The following is a 25,568-nucleotide window of genomic DNA, read 5'->3' as shown; positions in this document are numbered from 1 at the left end:
CTGTCACTGATGATAATAATAATGGATTTTTGGCCTACAGTTGTGACCTATTTCACCAGTGTTTTACCGTTGACTGCCCCTCTATGCTGCTTCCAAAAGTCATAGTGTGTGATAAGATTTTTACGTTCACTTCTAAAGTTTGGTTTTTTTTTTAGTGAGTCCTGTTCTTCCTTTTTCTTTCAGCAGAAATGAAATCCCAGGTAAGTATAAGTATTCAAATATTTGATCAGTAAGTCACAGTTATCTCCAGTACATTAAATAACTTTCATCAAAAAACATGTTATAGGTAAAAAGCTCTGAAGGACCAGCTATGTATATGATAATTATGTTTCAGACTTTATAGGGTATTATATATAATAACGTGTCTTCTGGACGTGGTCTTGAAGTCTTTATGGATCCAGCCTCAGTAGTAGTGAACTGCACTGCTACTTGGTTTGGAGTACAAATTAGACTTTAGCCCTCCTGGAGGTTGAGTTTTTGGTATTGAAAACCATAGGAATGAAATTATTGTATTTCAACAAAGGATCGAGGGCTTGAGGCTTAAACAAGGCAACATATGTGTGGGAAGCAGTCAGCCTTGAGAGCAGGTAAGGACATGCCAGGCATGCGGCCGCTGCTCGAAGGGACTGTCCCTACTTGTTCCCCTCCTTGTTCCATTCCATGGGAGATAAATCACCAGGGCCCAGAGATCAGAAAGAATGTAAAATGAGACAAGCAAAGCTGTCTCCCCCCTGCACATGCAGGTTATTTTTGATGCTTCTGGGTTTATGGGTTTCCTCCCAGGGAAGTTAACCTTGAGCCAAGACAGTCTGTAGATAATGTAAACCACCATCTGGCAACCTTCCGATGTCTAGTCTATATAATCTGCAACTGTAGCATAATAAAATTTGCCTTGCAACCATCAGTCGTCTTGGTCCTTCTGACCACATCCGTCGGTGCTACTTCAGTTCCTTACCCCTTCCCTTCTGACCCTGGGCGGTGAGATCCTCTTTCTCCGGCTGGTCCTCGGCAAGTGTCACTCGAACAGGGACCTGAAGCGTGAAGGCAATTAAAAGAAAAAGAAAGTGCAGGTAAGAGAACCCTTATGCAAAATATGTGTGGCCACCAGTAAAAGTGAAACTAATAGAGGCATGAGGCAATAGTCAGAAGTAAAATAAGATGGGGCAAGAGGGCTCAAAGGAGTGTGAATTATTTGCTCAGGTTTTACTTTCGATGCTTAAAGCTCGGGGTAATAAAGTTTCTACCTCACGGTTGACTGAATTTTTACAGCATATCCATGGTTTATCTCCCTGGTTTCCTGATGGCGGCTCTGTTGACATAGAAATCTGGCAGAAAGCTGGAGAAGATTTAAAAAATTATTACGAGTCTCGAGGGCCTACTCATACTCCTGTTGTTACATATAGTTTGTGGAATCTGATAAAAATATGTTTAGATTCTTCTCATGATAGTGTTGATTTGAATGTAAAGTCAGAAAAACATAAGCCTCTGACAGAAGGAGAGACTGTATTATCAGCTACTGTGTCGCCGCTTCCTAAACCGAAAGAGCTAATTAATTTAAACAGTTTAGATGAAGAGGAACATTTTGACTTAACAGATGAGGCTTGTAAACATAAAAGAGAGAAATGTCCTGAGGATGATTTTCTAATGGCTGTGATAGATAAGTCAGTGAACAAGCTGCAGGTTAATAAGGACTGTCTTCCTCAAAAATCTACATCTGTAAAAATGCTCAGTCCCTTGCAGCGTGCTGTATAAGGAGCCATAAAATGAGGAGAAGATCCTATTTTCTGTTGTCCTGTCATAGAAAGACCTGGTCCTAATAATCCTCAACAAGCTACTAGGGAGCATCAGGCTCTCCCTTTGAAAGTTTTGAAAGATTGAAAATCTGCCTGTGCTCAATATGGGCCCACTGCTCCTTTTACTGCTGCTATGGTTGACAGGAGAAGCTCTTCCCCCCGCTGATTGGAAGTCTATTGCACGAGCTTGTTTAAATGGTGGAGATTATTTAATATGGAAGTTTGATTTTTATGAACGGCCTGCTGAACAAGCAGAAAAGAATGCTGCCCATAATATTCCAGTTGATTATCATATGCTGATTGGGGAAGGACAATATCTTTCTTTACAAGATCAATTAACTTATCCCTTTGTTGCTTATCCTCAAATAAATCATTTGGCATTACAAGCCTGGAGGAAATGACCTTCTACACACAAAACTGAAGATCTTTCAAAACTTAGACGGCGACCTGATGAACCATATGCTGATTTTGTAGATAGGTTGTCACAGGCGGTGGGGAGACTCATTGTGGACAGACTCACTGGTACAATTGTAGTTAAGCAGCTTGCTTTTGAGAATGCTAATAATGCGTCTCAGGCTGCGATTCGACCTTGGAGAAAACAGGGAACATTGGAGGATTATATTCGCCTTTGTGCAGGCATTGGGCCTACTTATATACAGGGTGCTGCTGTGGCTGCAGCATTAACTAAAGTGGGGTTCAAAAACAATCAAAAGAAAACAAAGACTTGTTTTAAATGCGGAAAGGCAGGTCATTTTGCTTGAGAATGTAGATCTTTTAATTCTAAGCCTAGTCCTTCCTTCCCTACTCAGAAACCTCCAGATGGTCAGAAAATCCCTGGTTTATGCCCTACATGCAATAGGGGAAAACATTGGGCACAAGATTGTTGCTCAGTGGCCCACAAGGATGGGCCACCACTGTCGGGGAACTCCTCCCGGGGCCTTCCCCGGCCCCAACAAATAATAAGGGCAATGTCTGTGTATCCTCCTCAAATTATCAATCAGACATTAACCAAAAACAGAAACATACAATATCCTCGCTCTCCAGAGCAACACCAGGAAGCGCAGGACTGGAGCTCAGTACCTCCGCCCGATATGTATTAACTCCTGAAATGGGTCCTCAGGCCCTCTCTACGGGCATCTGTGGACCTTTACCCAAGGGTTTGATGGGACTATTATTGGGAAGAAGTAGTGTCGCCATGAAAGGTTTAACTGTTATGCCAGGAGTCATAGATTCTGACTACGAAGGAGAAATAAAAGTCATGGCACAAACTATTAAAAATATAATAACTATTTCTCCTGGTGATAAAATTGCACAATTGCTACTTTTGCCCTTTGTACTTCATGGACAAATTTTACAACATCAAAAGAGAGAAACAAAGGCTTTTGGATCGTCTAATGCTGCCTCCTCGATTTAGAAGATAGGGAAAGAACGTCCAGAAATGAAATGAACCATTAATAGAAAGGTTTTTTCAGGTTTGTTAGACACTGGAGCTGATGTCTGTGTTATGACGCAGATACACTGGCCTAAACGTTGGCCCATTAGTCCTACTATTACAGAACTTCACGAACTAGGACAAAGTTCTTCTTCTATGCAAAGTAGTCAGTTTTTATTATGGCAAGATAGTGAGGGCCATTCAGGATACTTCCAGCCTTATGTTTTGCCTGGGCTGCCTTTAAACCTCTGGGGCCGAGATATATTAAAAGAAATGGGAGTATTACTTTATAGTCCAAACTCTCAAGTCTCTAATATGGTGTTGGATCAAGGATTTCTTCCCACAAAAGGGCTGGGAACAAATCAACAAGGAACTGTCTCTCCTATTGATGTGAAAATAAAAAATGATAGACAAGGTTTGGGTTTTTCTTAGGGGCCTTGGATTCTCCTCCACTCACTGCTGATCCAATTACTTGGCTGACTGATGACCCTGTATGGGTGGACCAATGGCCCCTCACAAAGGAGAAATGAGAAGCTGCAAAACAATTAGTACTGGAACAATTAGGGCATTTAGAAATTTCCAGTAGTCCTTGGAATACTCCTATTTTTATTATCAAGAAAAAATCTGGAAAATATAGGTTATTACAGGATCTAAGAGCTGTTAATAAAACTATGCTAATAATGGGAGCTCTTCAACCAGGCCTACCCTCTCCAACAGCCATACCACACAATTATCATCTTTTAGTTATAGAGTTAAAAGATTGTTTTTTCACTATTCCTTTGTTTCCTGAAGATAGAAAACATTTTGCTTTTAGCTTGCCTGCCTTAAATTTTAAGGAAGCCATGAGGAGATTTCAATGGAAAGTATTGCCTCAGGGCATGGCAAATAGTCCTACATTATGCCAAAAATATGTGGCTCAGGCCTTGACTCCTGTGAGAAAAAGGTTTCCATCGTTATATCTCATACATTATATGGATGATATACTTTTAGCCACTGATAATATTTCTTTATTAGAGACTGCTTTTCAGTTTTTACAACAGTCCTTACAATCATTTGGCTTGGTCATTGCCTCAAAAAAAATTCAAAGACAATCGCCATTTTTATATTTGGGAAAATATATTGATAACACTACTATTAGGCCTCAAAAACTGCAAATTCGAGTTGATAATTTAAAAACATTAAATGCTTTTCAAAAATTACTTGGAGATATTAATTGGCTAAGGCCTTCCTTAAAATTTACTACTGCTCAATTACAGCCTTTGCTTGATATTCTTAAAGGTGACTCAGATCCTCCTTCTTCACGCTCTATGACTCCAGAAGGATTTCAAGCTTTACAAATAGTCAATAGATCTATCAGTTCTACACAATTAACTAGAATTCATACTCACCTTCCAATTTTCTTAATAATTTGTCCAACTCCTCATGTGCCTACTGCCGTCTTATGGCGAACTGTTGGAATTATTGAATAGATTCATATGAAAACTACACCCTCTAAAGTTATTAACCCTTATTATGAACTTACTAGTAATTTAATAATGCAAGGTAGAACTAGATGCTTACAACCTATCAGTATAGAACCTTCTCAAATTATTATCCCTTATTCAGTTAGTCAACAAAATTGGCTTTTTCAACATAGTAATGAATGGGGTCTTGCTCTTGCAGGATTTTCAGGTACCTTGGAATGCCATTACCCTGCTGATAAATTGATCCAATTCAGCAAACTTAACTCATATCTTTCCTTCTATAATTAGGCAACAGCCTGTTCCTCATGTACCTTTGGTTTTTACGGACAGTTCTTCTTCAGGAGTGGCTACTGTAATCATTGACGACGGAACAAACCTCATTAAAGAAACTTCCTTGACTTCAGCTCAACGTGTTGAACTGTATGCTGTCATTATGTCTTTTAAACATTTGCCTTCTATATCTTTTAATTTGTTTTCTGATAGTAAATATCGTAGTAGCTTGTGATTTCTTCTGGTGACTGCGACCATAGGACATACTAATGACCCTGAATTATCATCCTCTTTTCGTTTGCTTCAACAGCTTATTTGTTCCCATGATGGTCCTGTTGCAGGTCTGTATATCCGTGCTCATTCTAACTTGCCTGGTCCATTGACTAAACTTAATGCGACTGCAGATGTTTTAACTCGATCTAAACGTGATCTTTATCCTGTACATTTTCCTCCCAAGAATAGAGTTGAAGTTACTCCTCCTCCTCAATCTCTTTTCCCTAAAGCAGGACATGTCCCAATTTACCGTACTCCTCCTTTCCGTTCGTCATGCTGTCAAGAATGGCTAATGTACTGCATTCATTATCTTCATACTCTTGATACTCATGGTCCATGTCCTGGACACCCTCATATTATGGTAAGTTATGATCAAACTGCTTCACAAGCAGCACAGCAGTTGCACGCTTTACATCGTCAGTCAGCGGCTACATTACACACACAATTTTCCCTTACTGGTGAAGCCGCCCGACAAATTGTTTAGCAATGCCCACAGTGCTTACCTCACCTTCCTGTTCCACATTATGTTGTTAATCCTCGTGGATTATTACCTAGACATTTATGGCAAATGGATGTTACTCATATCCCGTCTTTTGGGAAATTACTGTTTGTTCATGTCACTATCGATACTTATTCTGGTTTCCTCTGTGCTACAGCACAGACCGGAGAAGCTACTAAACATGCTATCACTCATTTATTACACTGTTTTGCTTTCATGAACCTTCCCAAAATTATTAAAACAGATAATGGGCCCGCTGCTTTTGCAACATTTTGTAATTCATTACAAAATTACCCATATTACAGGCATTCCATATAACCCTCAAGGACAAGGTATTATAGAACGTGCAAATAGATCTTTAAAGCTAACTATTGAAAAAATAAAAAGGGGGGAATTGTATAGAACAACGCCACATAACCTTATAAATCATGCTCTGTTTATTTTAAATGTTCTCACTGTTGACAAATTTGGCTGCTCTGCAGGGGGAAGGTTGGTGGCTGAGCCAAGATTGGCCTCTCAATCTGCGGAGGTCCTCTGGAAAGATCCGTTAACCAGCACTTGGCGTGGTCCTGATCCTGTGTTGATTTGGGGACGTGGTCACGTGTGTATCTTTCCCAGATCAGCGCCTGGACCTTGCTGGCTTCCTGAGCGCTTAGTCAAGCAAATAGATGGCTCGCCACAGCTCACAACTAGTTCAGAAGATGAAGAAGCTCTGCATCTCTCCGGAAAATCTGACAGTGTTGATTCAGAAAAAGAAGAAGAAGAGACCACTTGACAGGACGACTCAAAGGAGTGATGTTCCAACTTGGGGACAAATTAAACAACTGGTTTCACGAGCTCAAGAGTCAGTGAAACAACAGAATAATCCTGTTACACCTGTAACTTTATTTTTGGCTATGTTGGCAACCATTTCATGTGTTCCCTCTGTTAATGCAGCAACTTACTGGGCCTATGTACCTGATCCTCCACTATTACAACCCATATCTTGGTCTGAAGCAGAGTCCTGTATTTTATAATGATAACTGTTTATGGGCCTCTTATTGGGAATATAAAACAAATCAATATGTCTGTAAATTATACTAACTGGTTTAGTACCCATCCTGTCTGTCTTAGCCCATTGAATCTGGAAACTGGACGTGTAAAGGCTATTAGTTATGAGCATACAGATGTTTATGAGAGAATGGATCTATCAATTAGTTTGTCAGGCTCTCCAGGCATCCTTCGTTTTACAGGAACCAACATTACTCTTACATGCCCGGCTACCAGCCGACGAGAGGATCTTAAGGATACCATCAGTTGGTATAAAATGGGCAAGCTATTAATATTAGAGGTCAAATCTCATACGCCTCACCAGTTAGGGATTCCGCTATTACTATAGCCAAGGTTACAGGTGAAGATTCAGGAAATTATTTCTGTATGAAGCGTTCACTTGGAGGACAAGGGATATTTATAGCTGGACATAAGGTTACTATGCTTAACAGAAAATCAAAAAATCAATTGCCTCCCCTTATGACCGTTAACTTTCCTGGATCCAATTTTGAACGTTGCAGTGCATCTTGGAATAATAACCAAATATGGTGTACTATAGATTATACCAAGGTGTCAATTCTTATCTCTTCTTTTCCCATCATAGATAGGTTTATCACATTTCAAAAGAACTGGGATATATGGAAACTAGCTCTAACTTATTCCAATACACCTGTTATAACTTGTGTTGCTCCTCCATATACACGTTTGTGTGGTTCTATTAACATTGGTAATTCTTCCAAAGGAGGATATAATATTAGCTGTGTTAATTGTATTTTTAGCAGTTGTATGTTCCCTTCTGCAGGAACGCAATCTGTGCTTATACTAAAGCAACCCATGTATGTTATGGTGCCTGTACATCTGAGAGAACCTTGGTATGAAGATACTGGAGTACAGGCATGGGTGGAAGTCTCTAAAGCCTTGCAGAGGAGACGCTTTCTTGGGTGGCTAATAGTAAGTTTACTTGCGTCGGCTGCTCTGTCTGCTACTGTGGCTACTGCCGGTCTTGCTCTTTCACAGAGTATTCATCATGCTCACTTTGCTAATCAGTTATCTCAACATACCAGTCTTGCTTTATCTTTACAAAGTCACATAGATTTACGGATTAATAACAAGTTAGATGAATTTAAAAACGCAATTTTGGGGATTGGAGATCAGATGGCAGCATTAAAATTGAGGATGCGTTTAGCTTGTTATGCAAAGTATACATGGATGTGTGTTACTCCTTAAAAGTACAATGACTGTATTTGGGAATGGGAAAAAGTAAAAATGCATCTGCTGGGTGTTTGGTCAGATAATAATATTAGTCTTGATCTTAAGAAATTAAATGCTGAAATTCAGGATATACAAAATACACATCTTGATGATGTTTCGCCAGAAGATGTAATTCAAACTTTACTGGATCATTTAAAGTGGTTAAACCCTCAGTCTTTGATTACCGGAAGGTTGTCAGGATTTATTACCCTGGCCATAATTTGCCTATTATTGATAATAATCTTCTCATGTCTGTTTCGTATCCTCATGCAACATTACACTACTCTCGGCACTAAACTTCATGGAATTATTTTGCAGCAAAAGTTAAAAAATAAAAAAGGGGACCTGTGGGAAGCAGTCAGCCTTGAGAGCAGGCTACGGACATGCCAGGCATGCCACCGCTGCTCGAAGGGACTGTCCCTACTTGTTCCCCTCCTTGTTCCATTCCATGGGAGATAAATCACCAGGGCCCAGAGATCAGAAAGAATGTAAAATGAGACAAGCAAAGCTGTCTTCCCCCTGCACATGCAGGTTATTTTTGATGCTTCTGGGTTTATGGGTTTCCTCCCAGGGAAGTTAACCTTGAGCCGAGATAGTCTGTAGATAATGTAAACCACCATCTGGCAGCCTTCCTTTTTCTAGTCTAGATAATCTGCAACTGTAGCGCAATAAAATTTGCCTTGCAACCATCAGTTGTCTTGGTCCTTCTGACCCCATCCGTCGGTGCCACTTCAGTTCCTTACCCCTTCCCTTCTGACCCTGGGCGGTGAAATCCTCTTTCTCCGGCTGGTCCGCGGCACACATGAATATATGTTTTTGTCTTGCTGTACTGCACCTGTGCTGTCTAGTAACAGATATTTTGTCTGCTAGTAGTGTTCTAGATTATGTCTTTCCAAAGCGCTGAGGCAGTGCACCTATTCTGTAGTTGCAGCTGATGCCTGAATGTAGCCTAGCTGACAAATTATTGATTAATAAGAACTTGAATTTCTCAAAGATTTGTACTGTTAACCAAAATCTGAGCAAGGAGTCTCAAATGTAATTCTTAGCCAGAATTACATGTTAATGAACCATTTAACAGTGTGAATCAAGGAACATCAGTGTAAGGATTTCTTTTAATTTATTTTTTACCTGCTTGAAATATCAGTTAAAGTTTGCCAGCTTGGTTGCAGATGAACGGACGTTTGAAGTTCACCAAACTACTTAATGTGGGATAGGATAATAGACTTCCAGCGCCCTCAAGGCTGTGACCTTGCAGCCATTTTACATAGCACATCCTCCTCCTATAGGGATGAACCTTTCCCTGGCCCGAAAAGTAGCAGCTCTGTTGAAGCTTTGCTTATTGTAACAGGCTTTTGTTTCCAGGTTACATGTCTGTGGAAGACTTAATTCTGAATAGAGATATAGATATTACTGGAAACTAATTGTTTTTTCTATTATACTCTGATTTATCAAAAAAGTAAAACATTTAAACTGTGCTACAGAAATTCAGAAGTTGTCTTGCAATCTTTAAACAATAAATGAATGAGTTGCCCTTAAAAAAAAAAAGGATTAAGCAGTTAAGCTCTTGGTCCCACATCAGACAAATTTTCCTATACCTTCTGTCAATATTGTTAACAGAGACTGTTATTTTATTAATCCTTATGATCCCATGATTCTTTCTTTCATGTTTCAGGGCACAGCAGGTGAGAGAGTGGATTTGTTAAGCTGGGTGGGTTTATCCTTCTTTTATGCGTTCATTCAAGTTTATGTTCATTTACTTATTGTACCCACATGGCAATAGAAGCTGCTAAAGCAATCATTGCTATTCTGCAAAACAACAAGGCACAGAAGCAGATGTCTTATTTCTGAGATTTCTCCCCCCAGGATTATTATGATTAAAGATCCTTTCCCCCCCTCCCTGGAGAGGACAAGGGGCTGCTCGCTGGAGGAAAGGCTCAAATATCCCCCCATTATGGTAATCCACCCCAGGGGCAAACCACACAAGAATATTATGAATTTATTTTATTTTTCTATCCTTGCAAAGGTAATACTCAGCTCATTAGAATATGAAAACTATACTGTCAAATTTCAGAATTACATGGATGAAGAAAATCACCGAAGTGGCATCATATCACGTGTGTTATAGTTGTATTTACTATATTGACTATATTAACTATGTTGTGTTAACAATATATTGTATAACTATATATTGAAAAGGCAAAATGCTGTAACTTATTTCAGAGAAAATAATTATGTTGGCAAACCCCAAATTGTACACTGTAGACAGGTCCTAGGAAAAGAAGATTTAATTCATAGTGGACAAGAGGTTAGCTTCTGTTTTCAGCCATGTGCTATTTCAAGAATTAAACGTCATGAATAATACAGGATATAAGAGGAATAGTCTAAAGACGGAAAAGCACATTTTGATTAGGAAAGAGAATTTAAGGCTTAAGTCATTTTTTTTTAAGGAAAACTGCCTTATTACTATGAGATAAGAAAATTGTTTCCTTCTTTTCTTCCCTGCTTTCTTCTTTTCCTTTTTTTTAACCTTTTTAATTTTGGATATTTGACCTCTAAGCTGAGATGACTGAAAATGCCTCCTCTGGGCGTCAACCTTTTTGAAAGACTTTTTCCCCCTCCCTAAGGGCTATTTGTCTCTTGGAGGCATTGCCTACATTACTCACCAAGAGGCAAGCATTTGTCCTTGCACTAAATGCTGACATGTCCTGATAAGAGGGAAGCTGCAAAGTAGAAGAATTGAAGGTCAATATGTTGAACTTATCCATGAAACAGAAACAGACTCACAGACATAGCACACAAACTTGTGGTTCCCGAGGGGAAGGGGGAGGTGGGGGAGTGATGGATTGGGAGTTTGGGATTAGCAGAGGTAACCTATTATATATATGATGGATAAACAACAAGGTCCTACTGTATAGTACAGGGAACTATATTCAATGTCCTGTAATTAACCATAATGGAAAAGAATATGAAAAATTATATATATGTATAACTGAATCACTTTGTTGTACAGCATAAACACAACATTGTATATCAACTATACTTCAGTAAAATAAATTTTTAAAAAAAGAAAAACATGAATATATATATACACATATATATATATTTCTTTTTTTCCTCTTTATTCTGTTTGTGTTTCAAATAGGCTTTTTTTTTTTCCTTCTGCAAAAAGCGTTATTGTTTCCATCTGGTCCAAGGCTTGGGAGAGGGCTCCAGGGCGGTTACAAAGCTGCCTAGTAGCTGCAGAGCAGGGCTTCAGGCAGAAGCTCTGATGCCAGAGGGGCTCCTCAGAGGCCGCTGGACTTCAGAGACTCCTGTTTGTGCTCGAGGGTGAGCCTTTCAAAGAGATACTCGCCCAGCACAGCCTGCGGACCAGCCAGCCTGCGGAGGTTGGTCAGGTGGTCGCCCATCTTCTTGATGAGTTTCACCTGCTCCTCCAGGAAGCGGCTCTCCAGGAAGTCACAGAGGTGGGAGTCTGCGCGGGCGGAACCCAGGGCGCGCAGATCTGATAGTGCCTGGTGCAGGCTCTTCCCCCTAAGAATGGCAGCTTCCACAGCGTCCTGGGTTTTACCCCACTCATCTTGAGAAGGCTTCCGCGCATCCTGGAAGAGGGCGCGGCCACAGCACTGGTTTTGCATTTTCAAGAGACGCTGGGCGCCCTCACACTTCTCCTCAGCCAGTTGGCGAAAAATGTGGCCCACACTGTCCAGAGTCCCATTGTTGCTGTCGAAATAGAAGCTCAGAGAGAGGTAAGTGTCCCCAGATGCATGTTGAACAGGCGGTGGACAGCGGCCTCCACCTCGATGGAATAATTCTGACGAACCTGGGAAACTCGTGGTTGATCAGTGATAAGGAGCTAAGCTCAAAAAACGGTGTTGGCCTGTCCTGGAGGCTGAGGATAGCTGAGTGGCTGATTCCAAAGGTTGCGACAGGAAGAAAGGTTGGAGGGTGGTCGGGGGCTGGAGCAAGGAGCGTCCCTGGGTCTGTTCATTCCAAACACTGTTGAAGCAAAAGACAGAACTGCAGGACTGCCGAGCGCACTGCCTCAAATAGGCTTTGATATAAATGAACAAGAAGTCCAAGCAAGGACAAAACTTACCCTTCCCCCCACCAAAATAGCTGGCGATACTAGAATCTAGACCTGGGAAGGGATTCTTCCATTACTTTCTGAACATTCCAAGCCACTAGAGCAGTGGTTCTCAAAGTATGGTCACCTTGTAACCAAGCAGTACCCTATGGGGCCTTCCTAGGACAGACCCATCCCCCATATCCTCTGCTGTAGTTCCTCTCTGAAGTACTCCGATAATAGTATCTCAGGCATATTTCTTGAGTTTTCAGATGCTAAAAACCACCACCCAATGGAAGAAATTAACTCCTTGATGATCATGAGCACGTAGCCCCCAGACCTTCTGGCACCTAAGGATGGATAATGTTACCTGCCCTGTGGCCTCAACATCAACCAATCAGAGGATTGTGCACGAGCTGATCACATTCCCTGGGACGTCCCTCCCTCACCTGGCCTTTAAAAATGCTTTGCTGAAATCCTTTGGAGATTTCAGGGTGTTTTGGAACTCGGGCCACCCCTCTCCTTGCTCGATCCTGCAATAAACCTTTCTCTGCTCCAGACTCCAGCCTTTAGGTTTGTTTGGCCTCACTGTGCTTCAGACAGACGAACCTGCATTCGGTAACAACCTGACCAGTTTTACCAGCGTCCCCTGATAATGTGTCAGATATTCAAGTTTTAGGGCCCTGTCCCAGCCCTATGGAATCAGCAGCTCTGGTGGGGCTCAGTGATCTCTGTTATAACAGGCCCTCCAGATGATTTTTATTCACCTTAAAGTTTGAAAATATCTGCATTGTCAGCTGGCCAAAGCGTCCACCAGCAGGTGAAGGGGATTGGTGCCTGGAAAAGATAGGGACCAGCCAAGGCAAGTACAGCAGCATTTGCCGTGGTAGTAATGGAGAATGCCTTTTCTCCACTGGTTGGCACAGACTAGGATCTGGGAGCAGTGGCAGGGTTATTTAGGATGCTTTACATTTCAATGTAGAGGGACCGCTGTCCTGGTTTGCCAGGGACTTCCCCTGTGTGAGCACTTAAAATCTCATCCTGGCAAACCCCTTAGCCCTGGGTTTGAAAAACGTAGGGAATAACATGAAATTTAGGGGAAACATGATCTAGGTTTTGGGCAAGTCACAAGTGCTAATTAAAGCTAAGCAAGTATGGACAACACTAGCGTTCTTTAGCCCTTTGCGGGGAGGTAAATCTGATTGGGTGAAAGGACTTATTGTTAAGAGATCTTTGTAGAAACATCCCCTTCTGCTTAGTCCGCTGGTTCTCAGTTCTGGCTAGACATTGGCATCGTCTGAGGAGATTTAAAATGATTTTATTGGTCTACGATGACCAACCGTCAGTGTGAGGGTTTTTAAAAAGTGCTTCAGATGATTCTAATGCACAACCAAATTTAGGTGCCACTGCTTAAGCTTTTGAACCGCTGCTGCATATTTGCACCTCATCTTCCTATGAGAATATCCAACTGTAGTTGAGGTTTGTTTTTTTTTTTTTCTTTTTCTAACTGTCTTATAAGATTTACTGTCTTAAATAAGGTTGAATGTACAGAAAATCTTGCTAGTCCATCTGGTATAGCTGGATACTTAGAATAATATAGTTAAGATATATACCATTTAAGTATTGTGACTGGCCTTTTTTTGAAATTAACATATGCATTGAATTAGTATGTTCTCTTTTGAAGTTGTTATGTTGGGGAGCTATACCTCTAATCTGCCATTACTAAATATCTGGACACCTCTTATTAGGAATTGCTTTTAGAAATCTTTAGGGATTAAAACCAAGATTGCTGTATTATTTGTACTGGAACCACAAAAACCTCACAGAGTTCCCCCGCTGTACCTTCTACCCCCATCTCTAACCCTTGGCAACTTCTAAACTGTTCTCCATCTCCACGGTTTTGTTATTTTAAGAAAAATATGTAAACATAATCATGAATTACTTAATCTTCGGAGATCGGCTTTTCAAAATTTTTCCCTCGGCATCATTCCCTTGAAGTTCATTTCAATTTTTGCATATATTAATAATTTGTTCCAGAAACTTCCGGGAAGATGGCAGAAGAGTAAGACGCGGAGATCACCTTCCTCCCCACATATACACCAGAAATACATCTATGCGTGGAACAACTCCTACGGAGCACCTACTGAACGCTGGCAGAAGACCTCAGACCTCCCAAAAGGCAAGGAACCCCCCACGTACCTGGTTAGGGCAAAAGAAAAAACTAAACAGAGACAAAAGGATAGGGACGGGCCCTGCACCAGCGGGAGAGAGCTGTGAAGGAGGAAAAGTGTCCACACACTAGGAGCCCCTTCGCGGGCGGAGACTTCGGGTGGTGGAGTGGGGGAGCTTGGGAGCCACGGAGGAGAGCACAGCAACAAGGGTGCGGAGGGCAAAGCGGAGAGATTCCAGCGCAGAGGATCGGGCCGAACGGCACTCACCAGCCGAGAGGCTTGTCTGCTCACCCGCCGGGGCGGGCGGGGCTGGGAGCTGAGGCTCCGGCTTCTGTCGGAGCGCCGGGAGAGGACTGGGGTTGGCTGCGTGAGCACAGCCTGCAGGGCGTTGGTGCGCCGCGGCTAGCCGGGAGGGAGTCCGAGGAGGGGTCTGGACCTGCCGAATAGGCAAGAGACTTTTTCTTCCCTCCTTGTTTCCTGGTTCGCGAGGAGAGGGGATTAAGAACGCTGCTTGGGAGAGCTCCAGGGACGGGCGCGAGCCGCGGCTAAAAGTGAGGAGCACAGAGACGGACATGAGACGCTAGGGCCGCTGCTGCCGCCACCAGGAGGCCTGTGTGCGAACACAGGTCACTGTCCACACCCCCTTCCGGGGAGCCTGTGCAGCCCGCCACTGCCAGGGTCCCGGGATCCAGGGACAACTCCCCCGGGAGAACGCACGGCGCGCCTCAGGCTAGCAACGTCACGCCGGCCTCTGCCGCCGCAGGCCCACACCACACTCCGTGACCCTCCCTACCCCCCCACCCCCACCCCGGCCTGAGTGAGCCAGAGCCCCCGAATCAGCGGCTCCTTTAACCCCGTCCTGTCTGAGCAAAGAACAGACGCCCTCCGGCGACCTACACGCACAGGCGGGGCCAAATCCAAAGCTGAGCCCCTGGGAGCTGTGAGAACAAAGAAGAGAAAGGGAAATCTCTCCCAGCAGCCTCAGAAGCAGCGGATTAAAGCTCCACAATCAACTTGATGTACCCTGCATCTGTGGAATACATGAATAGACAACGAATCATCCCAAATTAAGGAGCCCTGTGGATGAAAGGCTCTTGGTGCTGCAGCCAGGAATCAGTGCTGTGCCTCTGAGGTGGGAGAGCCAACTTCAGGACACTGGTCCACAAGAGGCCTCCCAGCTGCACATAATGTCAAACAGCGAAAATCTCCCAGAGATCTCCATCTCAACGCCAGCACCCAGCTTCACTCAACGACCAGCAAGCTACAGTGCTGGACATCCTATGCCAAACAACTAGCAAGACAGGAACACAACCCCACCCATTAGCAGAGAGGCTGCCCAAAATCATAATAAGTCTACAGACACCCCAAAACACACCACCAGACGTGGACCTGCCCACCAGAAAGACAAGATCCAGCCTCATCCACCAGAACACAGGCACTAGTCCCCTCCACCAGGAAGCCTACACAACCCACTGAACCAACCTTAGCCACTGGGGACAGACACAAAAAATAACAGGAACTACGAACCTTCAGCCTGCAAAAAGGAGACCCCAAACACAGTAAGATAAGCAAAATGAAAAGACAGAAAAACACACAGCAGATGAAGGAGCAAGATAAAAACCCATGAGACCTAACAAATGAAGAGGAAATAGGCAGTCTACCTGAAAAAGAATTCAGAATAATGATAGTAAAGATGATCCAAAATCTTGGAAATAGAATAGACAAAATGCAAGAATCAGTTAACAAGGACCTAGAAGAACTAAAGATGAAACAAACAATGATGAACACAATAAATGAAATGAAAAATACTCTAGATGGGATCAATAGCAGAATAACTGAGGCAGAAGAACGGATAAGTGACCTGGAAGATAAAATAGTGGAAATAACTACTGCAGAGCAGAATAAAGAAAAAAGAATGAAAAGAACTGAGGACAGTCTCAGAGACCTCTGGGACAACATTAAACGCACCAACATTCGAATTATAGGGGTTCCAGAAGAAGAAGAGAAAAAGAAAGGGACTGAGAAAATATTTGAAGAGATTATAGTTGAAAACTTCCCTAATATGGGAAAGGAAATAGTTAATCAAGTCCAGGAAGCACAGAGAGTCCCATACAGGATAAATCCAAGGAGAAATATGCCAAGACACATATTAATCAAACTGTCAAAAATTAAATACAAAGAAAACATATTAAAAGCAGCAAGGGAAAAACAACAAATAACACACAAGGGAATCCCCATAAGGTTAACAGCTGATGTTTCAGCAGAAACTCTGCAAGCCAGAAGGGAGTGGCAGGACATATTGAAAGTGTTGAAGGAGAAAAACCTGCAACCAAGATTACTCTACCCAGCAAGGATCTCATTCAGATTTGATGGAGAAATTAAAACCTTTACAGACAAGCAAAAGCTGAGAGAGTTCAGCACCACCAAACCAGCTCTACAACAACTGCTAAAGGAACTTCTCTAGGCAAGAAACACAAAAAAAGGAAAAGACCTACAATAACGAACCCAAAACAATTAAGAAAATGGGAATGGGAACACACATATCGATAATTACCTTAAATGTAAATGGACTAAATGCTCCCACCAAAAGACACAGATTGGCTGAATGGATACAAAAACAAGACGCATATATTTGCTGTCTACAAGAGACCCACTTCAGACGTAGAGACACATACAGACTGAAAGTAAGGGGATGGAAAAAGGTATTTCATGCAAATGGAAACCAAAAGAAAGCTGGAGTAGCAATTCTCATATCAGACAAAATAGACTTTAAAACAAAGACTATTAGAAGAGACAAAGAAGGACACTACATAATGATCAAGGGATCGATCCAAGAAGAAGATATAACAATTGTAAATATTTATGCACCCAACATAGGAGCACCTCAATACATAAGGCAAATACTGACAGCCATAAAAGGGGAAATCGACACTAACACATTCATAGTAGGGGACTTTAACACCCCACTTTCACCAATGGACAGATCATCCAAAATGAAAATAAATAAGGAAACACAGGCTTTAAATGATACATTAAACGAGATGGACTTAATTGATATTTATAGGACATTCCATCCAAAAACAACAGAATACACATTTTTCTCAAGTGCTCGTGGAACATTCTCCAGGATAGATCATATCTTGGGTCACAAATCAAGCCTTGGTAAATTTAAGAAAATTGAAATTGTATCAAGTATCTTTTCCGACCACAACGCTATGAGACTCGATATCAATTACAGGAAAAGATCTGTAAAAATAATACAAACACATGGAGGCTAAACAATACACTACTTAATAACGAAGTGATCACTGAAGAAATCAAAGAGGAAATCAAAAAATACCTAGAAACAAATGACAATGGAGACACGATGACTCAAAATCTATGGGATGCAGCAAAAGCAGTTCTAAGAGGGAAGTTTATAGCAATACAATCCTACCTTAAGAAACAGGAAACATCTCGAATAAACAACCTAACCTTGCACCTAAAGCAATTAGAGAAAGAAGAACAAAAAACCCCCAAAGTTAGCAGAAGGAAAGAAATCATAAAAATCAGATCAGAAATAAATGAAAAAGAAATGAAGGAAATGATAGCAAAGATCAATAAAACTAAAAGCTGGTTCTTTGAAAGGATAAACGAAATTGATAAGCCATTAGCCAGACTCACCAAGAAAAAAAGGGAGAAGACTCAAATCAATACAATTAGAAATGAAAAAGGAGAAGTAACAACTGACACTGCAGAAATACAAAAGATCATGAGAGATTACTACAAGCAACTCTATGCCAATAAAATTGACAATCTGGAAGAAATGGACAAATTCTTAGAAAGGCACAACCTGCCAAGACTGAATCAGGAAGAAATAGAAAATATGAACAGACCAATCACAAGCACTGAAATTGAAACTGTGATTAAAAATCTTCCAACAAGCAAAAGCCCAGGACCAGATGGATTCACAGGCGAATTCTATCAAACATTTAGAGAAGAGCTATCACCTATCCTTCTCAGACTCTTCCAAAATATAGCAGAGGGAGGAACACTCCCCAACTCATTCTACGAGGCCACCATCACCCTGATACCAAAACCAGACAAGGATGTCACAAAGAAAGAAAACTACAGGCCAATATCACTGATGAACATAGATGCAAAGATCCTCAACAAAATACTAGCAGACAGAATCCAACAGCACATTAAATGGATCATACACCATGATCAAGTGGGGTTTATTCCAGGTATGCAAGGATTCTTCAATATATGCAAATCAATCAACGTGATACACCATATTAACAAATTGAAGGAGAAAAACCATATGATCATCTCAATAGATGTAGAGAAAGCTTTTGACAAAATTCAACACCCATTTATGATAAAAACCCTGCAGGAAGTAGGCATAGAGGGAACTTTCCTCAACATAATAAAGGCTATATATGACAAACCCACAGCCAACATCGTCCTCAATGGTGAAAAACTGAAAGCATTTCCACTAAGATCAGGAACAAGACAAGGTTGCCCACTCTCACCACTCTTATTCAACATAGTTTTGGAAGTTTTAGCCACAGCAATCAGAGAGAAAAGGAAATAAAAGGAATCCAAATCGGAAAAGAAGAAGTAAAGCTGTCACTGTTTGCAGATGACATGATACTATACATAGAGAATCCTAAAGATGCAACCAGAAAACTACTAGAGCTAATCAATGAATTTGGTAAAGTAGCAGGATACAAAATTAATGCACAGAAATCTCTGGCATTCCTATACACTAAGGATGAAAAATCTGAAAGTGAAATCAAGAAAACACTCCCATTTACCATTGCAACAAAAAGAATAAAATATCTAGGAATAAACCTACCTAAGGAGACAAAAGACCTGTATGCAGAAAATTGTAAGACACTGATGAAAGGAATTAAAGATGATACAAATAGATGGAGAGATATACCATGTTCTTGGATTGGAAGAATCAACATTGTGAAAATGACTCTACTACCCAAAGCAATCTACAGATTCAATGCAATCCCTATCAAACTACCACTGGCATTTTTCACAGAACTAGAACAAAAAATTTCACAATTTGTATGGAAACACAAAAGACCCCGAATAGCCAAAGCAATCTTGAGAACGAAAAACGGAGCTGGAGGAATCAGGCTTCCTGACTTCAGACTATACTAAAAGCTACAGTAATCAAGACAGTATGGTACTGGCACAAAAACAGAAATATAGATCAATGGAACAGGATAGAAAGCCCAGAGATAAACCCACGCACATATGGTCACCTTATCTTTGACAAAGGAGGCAGGAATGTACAGTGGAGAAAGGACAGCCTATTCAATAAGTGCTGGGTAAACTGGACAGCTACATGTCAAAGTATGAGATTAGATCACTCCCTAACACCATACACAAAAATAAGCTCAAAATGGATTAAAGACCTAAATGTAAGGCCAGAAACTATCAAACTCTTAGAGGAAAACATAGGCAGGACAGTCTATGACATAAATCACAGCAAGGTCCTTTCTGACCCACCTCCTAGAGAAATGGAAATAAAAACAAAAGTAAACAAATGGGACCTAATGAAACTTAAAAGCTTTTGCGCAGCAAAGGAAACCATAAAGAAGACCAAAAGACAACCCTCAGAATGGGAGAAAATATTTGCAAATGAAGCAACTGACAAAGGATTAATCTCCAAAATTTATAAGCAGCTCATGCAGCTTAATAACAAAAAAACAAACAACCCAATCCAAAAATGGGCAGAAGACCTAAATAGACATTTCTCCAAAGAAGATACACAGACTGCCAACAAACACATGAAAGAATGCTCAACATCACTAATCATTAGAGAAATGCAAATCACAACTACAATGAGATATCATCTCACACCAGTCAGAATGGCCATCATCAAAAAATCTACAAACAATAAATGCTGGAGAGGGTGTGGAGAAAAGGGAACCCTCTTACACTGTTGGTGGGAATGTAAATTGATACAGCCACTGTGGAGAACAGTATGGAGGTTCCTTAAAAAGCTACAAATAGAACTACCATATGACCCAGCAATCCCACTACGGGGCATATACCCTGAGAAAACCATAATTCAAAAAGAGTCATGTACCAAAATGTTCATTGCAGCTCTATTTACAATAGCCCAGAGATGGAAACAACCTAAGTGTCCATCATCGGATGAATGGATAAAGAAGATGTGGCACATATATACAATGGAATATTACTCAGCCATAAAAAGAAACGAAATTGAGCTATTTGTAATGAGGTGGATAGACCTAGAGTCTGTCATACAGAGTGAAGTAAGTCAGAAAGAGAGAGACAAATACCGTATGCTAACACATATATATGGAATTTAAGAAAAAAAAATGTCATGAAAAACCTAGGGGTGAAACAGGAATAAAGACACAGACTTACTAGAGAATGGACTTGAGGCTATGGGGAGGGGGAAGGGTAAACGGTGACAAAGCTAGAAAGAGGCATGGACATATATACACTACCAAACGTAAGGTAGATAGCTAGTGGGAAGCAGCCACATAGCACAGGGAGATCAGCTCGGTGCTTTGTGACCGCCTGGAGCGGTGGGATAGGGAGGGTGGGAGGGAGGGAGACGCAAGCGGGAAGAGATATGGGAACATATGTGTATATATAACTGATTCATTTTGTTGTGAAGCTGAAACTAACATACCATTGTAAAGCAATTATACTCCAATAAAGATGTTAAAAAAATAATTTGTTCCTTTTTGTTGCTCGGTAGTATTCTATCATCAGATTTTATCACAATTTGTTTCAACATTCATCCACTGAAAGACATTTGAGTAGTTGCCAGTTTTTGGCTATTATAAATAAAACTGCTATGAACACTTATGTGTAAGTTTCTGTGGGAACTTAATTAATTTTTTGTTTCTTTTGGATAAATGCTCAAGAGTACAATTACTGCGTTGTAGGGTGAATCTACTTTTAGGATTAAAAGAGACTGTCAAGCTGTTGATCAGAGTGGCTAAACAATTTTATTTTCCCACCAGTGATGTGATATAATTTTTCTATGTACTCGCCAGCATTTGATGTTGTCACTATACTTTAATTTTAGTTACTCTCTGACATCTCATTATGGTCTTAATTTGCATTTCCCTAATGGCTAATGATGCTGAGCATCTTTTCATGTGCTCCTTTGCCGTGTGTATATTCTATTCCATGAAATGTCTGTTCCTGTCTTCTGCCTATTTTCTAGTTGGATTTTTTTAAGTTGTTTGGAGAGTTCTTTGTATATTATAGATACAAGTCATTTGTCTCATATGGGATTTTCAAATATGTTTTCCTACTGTGTAATTTGAGTTTTCATCCACTTAAAAGGATCTTCTATGAAGCATTTTTAACTCATTTTCATGAGATCCAATTTATCAGTTTTTGCCTTTATTGATCATACTTTTGGTGTCAAGTCTAAGAATTATTCCCCTTGTTCTAGATGCCAAACATTTTCTCCTATTTTTTTTCTAAAAATGCCCTGCTTTTACATTTAAGATTATGATCCACTTTGATTTAATTTTTGTGTAAGGTGTGGAGGTTAAGGTTCATTTTTTGTTTGTTTTTGTCGAGGGATGTCCAACTGTTTCAGTACCATTTTTTGAAAAGTCTATTCTTCCTTGATAGCTTTTGCACTGCTGTCAAAAACAAGTTATATGTATTTATGTCAGTCTATTTCTGGGTTCTCTATTCCATTCCATTGATCTATGTATCTACCCTCCATCATTACTGCAAAATCTTGAAATTGGGTAGATTAATTCCTCCCATTTTCATCTTCCTTTACAAGTTGTTTTAGCTATTCTTCAGCCTCTTCTTACCATATAAATCTTAGAATAAGCTTGTCTATATCCACAGAAACCTTGAGGGCATTTTAAGAGTAATTGTGTTAAGCCTCTTAACTTGGGGAGAATTGACATCTTTACCATGTTGTGTTTTCTAATCCATGAACAAGGTATGTCTCCCTATTTGTTTGGGACTTAAAAATTTTTCTTCATCAGCATTTTGTAATTTTCAGTATAGAGGTCCTATAAATGTCTTATTGGGCTTATATTTAGGTATTTATTTAGGTCAGTTGTAAATGGCATCACATATTTTTATTTAAGCTTCTACACATTTGTTATTAATATATAATTTGATAAAATTGTGGTGATCTTGTACTCTAAATCATTTACAAACTAATATTATTTCTCAAGCTTTTTGTGGATTCCTTGGTATTTTCTCCATTTAGATTATCATCTCATCTTCAGATACAGACAGTTTTACTTTTCCTTATTCAGTATAATAGGATATATTACTATTCAACATTCAGTAGGATATGTTCCTTCCTATGCAACGTAGTAGGAATAGTCCTTTTATCTTTTAAATAAACTTTTTAAAAATTTAACTTTTAAATTTATGTATTTATTTATTTTTGCTTTATTTTCTTACTAGACCCTCCAGTGATATATTTAATAAAAGTGGTGAGAGCAGATATCGGTGCCTTGTTTCTGATCTTACAGAGAAAGCATCCAGTCTTCCACCGTTAAATATCATGTCGGTATAGGTTGTTTGTAGATCATCTTTATGAGTTTCAGTATGCTCCTTTTCTATTCCTAGTTTGCTTGGAGTTTTTTTTTCTTCTTTTTTTAAAATCATGAATGGGATTGGATTTTGTCAAATGCTTTCTCTGCATTAATGGATAGGATCACATGACTTTTCCCCCTTAATCTATTGGATATGGTGGATTACACTGTTTAATTTTCAAATATTTAACCAACTTTGCATAACTGGAATAAAACCCACTTGGTCATGGTATATTATTCTTTTCATATATTTCTGGATTTAATTTGCTAATATTTGGCTGAGGGTTTTTCAGCCAATTTCATAAAAAATATTGGTCTGTAGGTTTCTTCTTTCTATACTATCCCTGTCTGGTTTTGGTATCAAGGTAATACTGGCTTCATAAAATTAATTAGAAACTGTTCCCTCTACTTCTATTTCTTATCAAATCATGTAAAATTGGTGTTAATTCTTTAAGTCTTGGGTAAAAGTGAAACATCTAAGCCTGAACATTTCTTTTGGGAGTTTTTAAATGAAAAACCAGTGTTTCTAATGGTTACAGGAAAATTGAGATTATCTATTTCATCTTGGCTGAGTTTTGGTAGTTTTGGGTGTAGAAACATTGGCCCATTTCATCTACATTTTTGAATTTATAGTGTAGACTTGTTCATAGTAACTTGTCCCTCATTAACCTGCAGGATATGTCATGGTATCCCTGGTTGCATTTCTGATATCTGTGATTTGTGCCATCTCTCTGTTTATCTTTATCAGTCTTGCTAGATCTTTATTGGTTAGATTGCTTATTTCAAAGAACCAGCCTTTTGTTTCATTGATTTCCCCCCCTATTTTCCTGTTTTCAGTTTCATGGATTTCTGTTTCATCTTTATTATTTCCTTCTTTCTGCTTGTTTAGTGTTTTTTCCTCTTCCTTTTTTACTATTTTAATATAGAAAATTAGATTATTGCTTTGAAATATTTTCTTTCCCAATTCAGTGCTATAAACTTCCCTTTCAGCATTGCTTTCCCTTTGTTCCGCAAACTTTGATCTGTTATATCTCCATTTTGTTTTATTCTATGCATTTAAAAATTTTTCCTTGATGCTGTCTTTTTTACCCATGAGTTATTTGGAATTGTGATGTTTAGTTTTCATGTGATTGAAGATTTTCCTGTTGTCTTTCTCTTATTGATTTCTAGTCTGATTCCATTATGGCTAGAGAACATACTCTCTATGATTTTAATTCTTTTAAATCTGCTAATGTTTTCTTATCGCCCAGTATATGGTATATGAGTGAATGTTCCATGGACACTTGAATATGTATTCTGCTCTTACTGAGTGTGTTCTTTAAATGTCAGTTATATCCTGTTGATTGATGATGTTTTCAGTTTTTCCATATCCTTGCTGATTTTTCTCTCTGGTAGTTGTATAAATTGCTGTGTTGAAGTCTCAAATAATAATTGTGGATTTAAAACTTTCTCCTTTTACCTTTTTCAGTGTTTGCTTCATGTATTTTGAAGTTCTGTTGTTTGGTGCACACACATTTAGTATCACTAGGTCATCTAGGTGGATTATTCCTGTTATCTTTATGTAATGACCCTCTTTGCCCCTAATAATTTCCTTTGCTCTGAAGTCTACTTTGTCTGATATTAATATAGCCATTCCTGCTTTTTCTGATTAATGTTCACATGATATATCATTTTCATCCTTTTACTTTGAACTACCTATATCATGATGTTTAAAGTAAGCTTCTTATAGACAGTATATAGTTGGATCATGCTTGCGATTTTTTTAATCTACTCTTCCAATCTCTGTCTTTGACTTGGTTATTTAGATCATTTACCGTTAATGTAATTATTGCCATGTCAAAGATTTGGTCTACCATGTTATTTTTTGTTTTGTCTTTTACCTTAGTTTCTCAATCCTGTGTTTCCCTTATTTTGCCTTCTTGTGGGTTACTTAAACATTTTTTAATAAGTCCATTTTAATTTAATTCATTTATAATCATTTGTGTATACTGTTTGTATAGTTTTCTTAGTGGTTGCTTTTGGCATTACAGTATACATATGTAATTTATCATAGCCTACTGGAATCAGTGTTTTATTACTTCAAGTGAAGTTTCAAAATTTTACTTCCATTTAGGTCTCTTAATATTCCCCAGTTTTAAAGTATGATTTTCTGTAGTATTTCCTTTCTCTACATTGAGAACCCCATCAGATGGTGTCATCATTTTTGCTTTGACCTTCATATAGAATTTAAGAAACTCATGAGGCTAATGATAGTCTCTTATATTTACCCCATTTGTTTTCACCCATTCCATTGTTCCCCTTTTCTTTCTGAAGTTCCCAGTCTTCTGTTATTGTTTATGTTTTCATAACAGTAGGTGATATCTTGGATTTCCAGTGCAACTGGATATGAGTTTCAGGAAACACTGAGCCTGGCTCACTTAATGCTACTGAGTTGGAGGGTTTGTATATGTTGGGCCTGTTGGCACAGCAGATGCTAGCAGATTAGACTAATGTTGATGGGACTAGTGCCACAGGAGGATGGGTTCCCATTCAGGCTATGCTGCTGCTACAGTAGATCAAGTCCCCCTCTACCCCAAGTGTGGGGCAGTGACCTGCTGCTGTCACTGCTTTGTATTAGGCTCCTTTTGCCTCAGGTGTGTGGTGGGATCCCTTGGAAGCTGCTGCTGCTGCTGCTGTCAATCACAAGGTTAAATTCATTTCAGAAATACTTAAGTATAAATATATAGCCTGGCTCTTGTAGGACCTCTGTATTTTTTTTAT

The 25,568-nt window shown here is 39.7% G+C and overlaps 1 pseudogene across 1 annotated transcript in view; it reads right to left on the bottom strand.

The window, feature by feature from the left end:
- Nucleotides 1–11,294: 11,294 nt before the first annotated feature.
- The window catches only part of LOC309959866 (ferritin light chain-like), a 60,928-nt pseudogene continuing 46,654 nt past the window's right edge, over nucleotides 11,295–25,568 (bottom strand). Inside the window, exon 3 of the transcript in view lies at nucleotides 11,295–11,830. The product of the transcript in view is annotated as a ferritin light chain-like (transcript). The remainder of the gene's footprint in view (nucleotides 11,831–25,568) is intronic.

The sequence above is a fragment of the Leucopleurus acutus genome, assembly GCF_964270905.1.
Source record: "Leucopleurus acutus genome assembly, chromosome: 3".
In the NCBI taxonomy this organism is placed as follows: Eukaryota; Metazoa; Chordata; class Mammalia; order Artiodactyla; family Delphinidae; genus Leucopleurus; species Leucopleurus acutus.
This window is presented reverse-complemented; position numbering and strand designations above follow the sequence as displayed.